This window comes from Sinocyclocheilus grahami, unplaced genomic scaffold (genome assembly GCF_001515645.1).
Source record: "Sinocyclocheilus grahami isolate Dianchi unplaced genomic scaffold, SAMN03320097.WGS_v1.1 scaffold781.1, whole genome shotgun sequence".
NCBI classification, from domain to species: Eukaryota; Metazoa; Chordata; class Actinopteri; order Cypriniformes; family Cyprinidae; genus Sinocyclocheilus; species Sinocyclocheilus grahami.
In genome coordinates this window covers 383,277-393,466 of record NW_015505960.1, presented here as the reverse complement: position 1 = coordinate 393,466, position 10,190 = coordinate 383,277, and the positions used below count along the sequence as shown (strand labels likewise).

General features: G+C 34.9%; 1 long non-coding RNA gene across 1 annotated transcript; it reads left to right on the top strand.

Annotated features, from left to right (window-relative positions):
- The first annotated feature begins 419 nt into the window (after positions 1 to 419).
- Positions 420 to 4,555, top strand: LOC107561576 (uncharacterized). Its single transcript, XR_001605869.1, has 3 exons — positions 420 to 453; positions 3,477 to 3,618; positions 3,782 to 4,555. It is a non-coding gene; the product is annotated as an uncharacterized lncRNA (long non-coding RNA).
- The last annotated feature ends 5,635 nt before the right edge of the window (positions 4,556 to 10,190 follow it).

The following is a 10,190-nucleotide window of genomic DNA, read 5'->3' as shown; positions in this document are numbered from 1 at the left end:
TGTGTGTTTGTTAGAAACCAATCCATTTTAAGGTATTTTAACTTTAAACTCTTGCTTCTGGTCCAAATAGTCCATAAATCCATAACACTTCCTCCAGTGAAAAAGTCCATCCCCTGTTGTCCTCTCACATCAAAATCCATCCACATATTTGTTTAGAACTGTTTTGGACTGTTTTCGCTTGTAAACGGTGCTTGATTTATGCAGATTCCTCTCCTGATTCAGATGAGACAACCTTTTCAATGGAGAAAGCAATATTATGGATAGAGGACTCACATTTTAGCCGGAAGCAACGGTTTTAAGTTAAAAATGTCTTAATGATGGTTTTGTTTATTACAAACATGCAGATTTTCACTTCACAAGATGTTAATTGATGGACTGTGTGGATTGGGATGTTTTTATCAGCTATTTGGACTCTAAATCTGACGGCACCCATTCACTGCAGAGGAACCATTGGTGAACAAGTGCTGCAATGCTATTCTGATTTCTGCAAGGATGCATTAAATTGATCAAAAGTTTCAGTAAAGACCTTTTCATTATTTCCAAACAATTTATAGTTCAAATGAATGCTGTTCTTGTAAATGTCCCATTTATGAAAGACTCTTGAAAAAAATACATTACAGTTTCCACAAAAATATTACATAGCTCAGCTGTTTTCCACAATGATGATTATAACAACAAGAAATGTTTCTCGAGCACCAAATCAGCATATTAGAATGAATTGCGAAGCATCATGTTGTAGCAAACGGCATCAAAAATATCATTGCCTTGTTAGAGAGCTCAGGGTATTTAGAAGACGCATGCAACCAGAACTGCATTTTGTTTAGTTGTGATTTAATCAGATCCTTTTGATGAGGTTGATGTTGTGCTCTGCTCCTCTTACAGAGCATCCGTTGATACAATTTGGAATAGGCAGACAATCGTCATTGACTGAACTAAATATAAGCAAGCCATCTCACCTCGCTATAATGGAAAAAAATAGTTTTGATATATTACAACCTGATATTATGAAACAAAAATATACCCCGCAATACCTCTGCGGTTCACACTTTGGAAAACAGTGGTCTTTGGATTAAAATGTGAATCACTTCATTCAGCTAAAATAGAAAGGAAGTGTGAAACGTGACGACTGCAAAAATAAAAAAGTCAACATATGAAGCAGGAATAATGACTTATTTACATGCCACAGAGTTTCAAATGACAAGGACAGCCTGCCTGTTTGATAAAACCTACATTCTCTAAAATCAGAAGTAGCCGGCTGACCATATGGTACAGTACATCATTTTGTCCTTGTAAATCAGACAGACATCTCTGTAGAAAGAGATTTAATTATACTTATGAAAGAGTCCAGTCAAAACCGTCTAGACTAGACGCAATTAAACACAACAGAGTTTATAGTTCATAATATTTTGTAATTTCATTAAAATGCATTAACTGTCAGCTGTCACTTTCTGTAATTGTCAGTCATAAAGTTCACAGGGAAACTATCATAATAATGTTGTGGCTTTTTGCTTGGTTGCTCAATGCACAAACTGTCCTAACAGGTTCTGAGATGATCGAAGTTTAATGTCCAGGAAATGCTTTTAAATGCCCCAGCTGGTCACAAATAGCTTTGCTGAAATTAGGCATTTTTCACAGCGTGGGTGCCATGATCTTAACACCTTCGAGAAAGCACTTAAACAAACTGTGATCATTTCCAGAAATATTGCTGCTATGTCAAACCAACTGACACATGAGAAGACCTTCACAATCCCCAAAGTAAAAGTGTTTACCAGAGCCGGAGGAATCACTCTGCACTTTTACTCGACAAATTTCATTTTCCGTGCCAGGTTTCACTCTGTTCACCCAGAGGAACATTTTATTGCTCAGAGGTTGCTCTTTCATGAAGTTCTCAGATATTCTTCTGTTTTTTAATTTTTTAAAAAAAAATTTAAGTATTAACTGTCTCAGATGTTTCTCCTAAAATTCCTTAGGAAAAATTATTGGTGTCTTAAAAAGTCATAGCATAGATAAAATGGCACTGGGAGAAGTTCATGAGGAAATTTATGAGTTCATATTGGAATCTCTGATTTTTGGTTATAGACCTTGATATTAAAGGAATAGTTAACGCAAAAATGAAAGTTTGCTGAAAATGCCATCCAAGATGTAGATGAGTTTGTTTATTATTGGAAGAGATTTGGAGAGATTTAGCATTACACCACTTACTAATGGATCCTCTGCAGTGAATGGGTGCGTCTCGTTTGAATCGGGAGAAAATTGATCCACATTAAGCAGCAACTGTCCAGTGTTTGTTTCTTACAAACACATAGCTTTTCGCTTCTCAAGACATTAACTGATAGACTGGAGTCATAGCTCAATGCACAAACTGTCCTAACAGGTTCTGAGATGATCGAAGTTTAATGTCCAGGAAATGCTTTTAAATGCCCCAGCTGGTCACAAATAGCTTTGCTGAAATTAGGCATTTTTCACAGCGTGGGTGCCATGATCTTAACACCTTCGAGAAAGCACTTAAACAAACTGTGATCATTTCCAGAAATATTGCTGCTATGTCAAACCAACTGACACATGAGAAGACCTTCACAATCCCCAAAGTAAAAGTGTTTACCAGAGCCGGAGGAATCACTCTGCACTTTTACTCGACAAATTTCATTTTCCGTGCCAGGTTTCACTCTGTTCACCCAGAGGAACATTTTATTGCTCAGAGGTTGCTCTTTCATGAAGTTCTCAGATATTCTTCTGTTTTTTTATTTATTTTTAAAAATTTTTTAAGTATTAAATGTCTCAGATGTTTCTCCTAAAATTCCTTAGGAAAAATTATTGGTGTCTTAAAAAGTCATAGCATAGATAAAATGGCACTGGGAGAAGTTCATGAGGAAATTTATGAGTTCATATTGGAATCTCTGATTTTTGGTTATAGACCTTGATATTAAAGGAATAGTTAACGCAAAAATGAAAGTTTGCTGAAAATGTATACATTATACAATACATTAACTGATAGACTGGAGTCATATGGATTACTTGTGGATCATTGTGATGTTTTTACCATTGGTGAGCAAGTGATGTAATGCTGAATTTCTCCAAATCTTTTCCGATGAAGAATCTAACTTCTCTAAATTTGGGATGGCCTGAGGGTAAGTAACATTTTCGCTAAATTTTCATTTTTGGGTGAACTATTCCTTTTTTTTTTTTAAAGAAGATTAAACTTACTAAGTTTAATGTTATTGCTCTCAAAGAGACACCTCATTTGTGATTTTTTTTTTCATTCCTGGAGGCTGTCTTTTTCTACTTAATGTAAAATCCTTATTTTGCAATTTGATGCAAGTTGAGATATTGCAAAGTGCCAAGCTTCTTCTGTGGAGCTGATGCAATATTTGTCAACTGTAGCGTCTGGACCAATCAAACACACAATTTTTCATTTAATTATTCATATTTCCCCATGAGCTGATTCGCTACACAACATATGTTGGCATGTTTTACAGTTCAAGAGCATTGAGTGCACACATAATAAAACTATGATGATTTTATAAGAGAAGCAAACCGAGACCTTCTTACATCAATAAATTGGCCCTGTATGAAGATCTCCTGATGGTATAAAGAACATAGGCCGCTTTTACATGTCAGGTAGGCACAATGCACAAAAACACAGAGAGCAGCATATAGAAATGCTTGATGTGAGACATATATTCATGGCACAGACAAATATGCATATATTCATGCATGCCAACAAACGTTGGCATGCAATTTGAGGATGTTTGATGTAATTACTTTGGCACCTGCCTCATAGGATCCACATCGCCTAACCTGCACACGTCAGTTCCTTACACAAGGAGCCCTCAAGGACAGCATCTCTTCAATATTCAATGACTACAGTGCAATAACTTTTGTTGGAAATATATATATGAACGTGTAATGGCTCTCAGTGAATGCCGCGAGAATATTATTGTAGAGAGCCAGAAATGAAGCTTTTTCCTTTTCACACCAACACAAATTATCCAAGACTGACTGCAGTGTTAAAAAAAAATAATCTGTTTCACACTTTCATTAATAAATCTAAATCTCTTCAGTAAGTCACTTTCTATGTTGTTAGAAGCCACATTTTGACCCCCCCCCCCCTCCACTTGGTAATAGTGCCACATCCTGACTATGTTATGATTCTAGTACACATTGTACATTTCAAAAGCTCTTCCCCACCTATACACCTCATTACACAGCACAGCGGTGCTCTTATATCAGCCACCTTGAGAAATAAAAAGTTTAACAGAATTTGAAATGAAACCGCAATGATATAAATACTACATTATGGCTACTACATATTAGGAAATTCAAATAGGCCTGACAGGTGGCGCTCATACTGATACACTCAATGTTACATAATTTTTGAACTACATTTGTTGCAAAATAGACGGTGCGGAAATTTCAACCCCTTTGAACTTGCCGGCTGGTCATGGTTCAATGGGGTTTGTAATTGTGGTTTGAACATCTAAGCAGTGATGGTGCATATAATATAAGGAAATTCTGTGCTTCATGTGAGAAATGGGAAAGGGGTTAATTTCTTCATTCAGTCATTAGAGAGCAATACTTCAGCAGTACTTTAGCTTCCACTGGGAACTTTCATAACGTTCTGCACTCTTAAAAATAAAGGTGCTTCAAAAGGTTCTTCAAACGATGCCATAGAAGAACCATTTTTGGTTCCACAAAGAACCATTCAGTCAAAGGCTCTTTAAAGAACCATCTCTTTCTTACCTTTTTATAATCTGAAGAACCTTCTTTCGCCACAAAGAACCTTTTGTGAAACAGAAAGGTTGTTCAGATGTTAAAGGTTCTTTATGGAACCATTTAGACAAAAATTTTCTTCTATGGCATCGTGAAGCACCTTTATTTTTAAGAGTGTGCTTAATTTTCAGCCTTGTGCATCTCTACCACTCTTTTCTCATTAAACTCCTCGTTTAAATTACTCTTAAAAGATGTTTCATGATTGGTTTTTGCCTCAGACCAGTTAGAGCTATTATCTATTGATTTGACCATCTGTCTTGTGAAACTGCAAAATTGCTGGCAACAGATATGCCTGTATATCATATGTTAAAGCAAGGGCTGTCATTTCATTTTAATTAATTAATATGCTGATTAAATTATCATTAAGTTTAATTAATATTCTGATATAAATATTTGTTGAGAAAATTCATGAAATTAAATGAATATAGAAAAAAACTGTAATATTCTGAAATATTATTACAATTTAAAAATAACTGGTTTTCATTTTAATGAAATATAATTTATTCCTGTGATGGCAAAGCTGATTTTTCAGCAGCCAGTCTTCAGTGTAACATGATCCTTCAGAAAACAAACACTCTAATATGTTGAGAAACATTTCTTATCACATCACATTTCATTATGATTCTTATCATTATCACATTAAAAAGCTGGTTAATATTTTTGTGGAAATCATGATAATGTTTTTTTTTTCAGAATTCTTTGACTATTAGAAAGTTCAAAAGAACAGCATTTACTTAAACTTTTAATGTTATAAATGTCTTTACTGTCACCTTTGATCAATTTAATGAATTCTTACTGAATAAAAGTAATTTCTTTCATTAAAAAAAAAGGTACTGATCCCAGACTTTTGCACGGTTGTGTAAATCGAAAACATTATTGTAGCAGACAACAGTAAATGATTCAATAGACTATAGCCTGTGATGGCAAAGCTGATTTTTCAGCAGCCAGTCTTCAGTGTAACATGATCCTTCAGAAAACAAACACTCTAATATGTTGAGAAACATTTCTTATCACATCACATTTCATTATGATTCTTATCATTATCACATTAAAAAGCTGGTTAATATTTTTGTGGAAATCATGATAATGTTTTTTTTCAGAATTCTTTGACTATTAGAAAGTTCAAAAGAACAGCATTTACTTAAACTTTTAATGTTATAAATGTCTTTACTGTCACCTTTGATCAATTTAATGAATTCTTACTGAATAAAAGTAATTTCTTTCATTAAAAAAAAAGGGACTGATCCCAGACTTTTGCACGGTTGTGTAAATCGAAAACATTATTGTAGCAGACAACAGTAAATGATTCAATAGACTATAGCTTTAGACATCAGTATGGTGTTTTATTTTCATATCACTAAATCATGATAATGTTTTTTTTCAGAATTCTTTGACTATTAGAAAGTTCAAAAGAACAGCATTTACTTAAACTTTTAATGTTATAAATGTCTTTACTGTCACCTTTGATCAATTTAATGAATTCTTACTGAATAAAAGTAATTTCTTTCATTAAAAAAAAAGGTACTGATCCCAGACTTTTGCACGGTTGTGTAAATCGAAAACATTATTGTAGCAGACAACAGTAAATGATTCAATAGACTATAGCTTTAGACATCAGTATGGTGTTTTATTTTCATATCACTGAAAATAAATCCTCGCAGTTAGTTAATACTTCTACATAGAATTGCTTTGGTCTTTTATTTTGGATAATGCGTTAGCTTTTGACGACGCTTTAATTTTTATACATTGTTGTGCTAAATTAACACTATTTAGAGCTAATAACCATTTTAAATATGCAGACTTTTGGATGTCCTATGGTGTGCTACTGCCCCACCTCACTTACATGACCGACTGAGTCCTATGGTAATTTAACTGCTGCTAATATGGTCGTGCCAACAGATTGAGGAGGGTTTGATAAATCACCTGAGGAATAAACAAGCAGAAGGTAATAATATTTGTTGCCAACTTGCCGTCTGGTGAGATATAGGGAGAGAGAGGTCTTGAGGATTTGAGCTGAGCCGAGTCACCCACATGCTTCACGTCTCACTGGATGGACACTATCCAACTGAACGGCGGGCGAGGAAAGTCACTGACTCTCCAGTGACCAAGGACACATCTGTGACTGTCCGAATTCATTACGGTTCTATGCTGGAAGTTTCTAAGGGGATGTCAAATTCTCCTGGTCTCCGCATCGTTCACAGTGACAACCTGAAGACCTTGTTCTCGGGTTCTTATAATATCCCAACCTGATCTCCTCTCACTTCCTATTTTCCAGCTCCCATGTTAGTGTGTCATGTGTCCACGAACAGACTGAGCATGTCAAAACCTTGTCTTCATTACAAATACTGTCTTGTTCGGTGATTCTGCTATTTGAGGGAGCTGTCAGCCAGGCATTTTCATCTCTGTGACCTTACCATCAGTAAGACACAAGAACCCCTTCAACAACACCAAGCCAGAAAGGTTTTATTTTTATTTTTACTCATGTTATAATTAAGTTACACTTTTGAAAAATTAGTTAGCTATACAATAAGCTTAAAATTTGCTAATGACATTGATGCTAATAAGGACAGTATTTTTGTAAGCCATCCCAGAAGTTGCATCACCCTGGTTCCCTCAAAAACACCCAGTTTGGTTTTTCCATTGGCTTTTGGATTATTGCAGAAGCTAAACTCTGTGACCAACAAAAGTCTGGGATTCTTAGACAAGTTGTTCCTCATGATAATCTTCACAAATCATTTTATAGGATGTTTGAAGCCTAAATACAATCTCCAGAAGTACACACAACAAACATTTTTTGTTTATTTAACAAACATTTTGCTTGAAATTTGTGTTACAATTTGGAGGAGCCCGATTATAAACATGATGTTTTGAAAGTGGAGAACTGTGAAAGCCTTCTTCATGACAAGTAAAAGCTTAAAAAAACCCCACTGACTTAAAGACGATGGAACTGGAAGTGCTAAAATGCTACATCATTTCCTGGTTTTGACCTTCAAAAATATAGAACTCCTGCAGCGCTGTGTTGGGGAGCAACTAAAAGTAGCAAGACTACAAACAGTAGTTGAACTCTTTTCCAAATACTGTAGCTTTTCCAGTAACCAAGCCAATTTTAGTAAGGTGTAGTGTGACCCAAATTGTGTCTGCAGTGTTACAACTGAATGAACTGAGGCAATATTCAAACATGGTTTCCTAAGCCGTCCTCTTTCTCATATTTAACTTTTTATTGAATCTGTGGTGTTTGCAAGTTCATGTATATTAATGTTTTACCAAGCAAAAACAATATTCACCAATGACTGATTGATTTAAAAGGGTAGTTCACCCAAAATTGAAAATGCTTTCATCGTTCACTTACTTTCACGTCATTCTAAACCCATAAGACTTTTGTATATCTTTGCGAAACAAATGAAAATATTTTTTAATATTTTTGTCTATCCACTGAAAGTCCATGTTACTAAAACTTTAAAGCTTTAAAAAGTACATAAAGACATTATAAAAGTAATCCACATGAATCGAGCAGGAATTCTTGTTTTATGTGATGACCACACAGAGAGCATATCAAATATGAAGAGCATATCAAATATGAAAAGCAGCTCAAATGTGCTTGCTTGATGCAAGAACAAACCCTAATTGATTCTTTTGTTTCTATCAAGCACAGTTGAGCTTCCGTTTAGCATATTTGATGCGCTCTATGAATGTCCATTAATCAAAGATCTAAGAGAATAATAAAAAACATATATCTTTATTTGTGTTCCGAAAATGAACAAACATCATACAGATTTTTGGCTGAACATATTTAAGTTCCTGCATCTTCTTTTTAGCAGCAAAATATTTAGTTAAATGCTGCTGCTAATTTACTAAGTTTTCGACTCGCCAAAGGTTTCAGTCACTCAACTGAAATCACCATCCCTCTTTGAAAATCAATGACTTTGGGCACTTTGTAATGCCCCTTTATACTGTTTCCTTTCCAGGTGTGATGCAACAAAATCACAGCCAGTAAAGTCATCACAGAGTGTGGATGACTTTGCATCCTCTCTTGGATGCTGCACAGCTGAAAACTATGAACACGTTCCTTGTGTTGTCATGATGCTTCTTCAGACAGGTTATATATATACAGACAGACAGGCAGACAGTCATGGCCAAAAATATCGGCATCCTTGGTAAATATGATCAAAGAAGGCTGTGAAAATTAATTTGCATTGTTAATCCTTTTGATCTTTCATTTAAAAAAATTCACAAAAATCTAACCTTTCATTGGATAATAAGAATTTAAAATGGGGGGGAAATATCATTCTGAAAAATGTTTTTCTCAAATACACGTTGGACCCAATTATTGGCACCCCTAGAAATTCTTGAGTAAAATATCTCTGAAGTATCTTCCCATTCATATTTACAATTTTGAGCACTCCAGGGTGATTATAGAAGGCTGTGAAAATTAATTTGCATTGTTAATCCTTTTGATCTTTCATTTAAAAAAAGTCACAAAAATCTAACCTTTCATTGGATAATAAGAATTTAAAATGGGGGGGAAATATCATTCTGAAAAATGTTTTTCTCAAATACACGTTGGACCCAATTATTGGCACCCCTAGAAATTCTTGAGTAAAATATCTCTGAAGTATCTTCCCATTCATATTTACAATTTTGAGCAATCCAGGGTGATTATAGAAGGCTGTGAAAATGAATCTGCATTGTTAATCCTTTTGATCTTTTATTTTAAAAATATTCACAAATCTTTCATTGGATAATAAGAATTTAAAATGGGGGAAAATATCATTATGAAAAATGTTTTTCTCTAATACACATTGGCCACAATTAACTGCACCCTTTTATTCAATACTTTTTGAAACCTCCACTTGCCAGTTTAACGGTTCTAAATTTTCTCCTATAATGCCTGATGAGGTTAGACAGCACCTGACAAGAGATCAGAGACCATTCCTTCATCCAGAATCTCTCCAGACCCTTTAGATTCCCAGCTCCATGTTGGTGGTGCTTCTTTTCAGTTCACCACATACATTTTCTATAAGGTTCAGGTCAGAGGACTGGAATGGCCATAGCAGAAGTTTGGTTTTGTGCTCTGTGACCCGTTTTTGTGTGGTTTGAGGTTTGTGTTTGGATTATTGTACGGTTGGAAGATCCAAACATGGGCCATTATAAGATTTCTAACAGAGTCAGTCACTTATTGATTTTTTTATCTGTTGGTATTTGATATAATCCATGATGCCATGTGTCTAAACAAGTTGTCCAGGACCTCCAGCAGAAATATAGGCCCACAACATAAAAAATACAGCAGTATATTTCATTGTACACATGGGGTACTGTTTATCCCTTGCTTGAGGGTTTGCTGCTAAAAAGCAAATTTTTTAGTTTCATCTGGCCATAGAAGTCAGTCCCATTTGAAGTTCCAGTCGTGTCTGATAACTAAA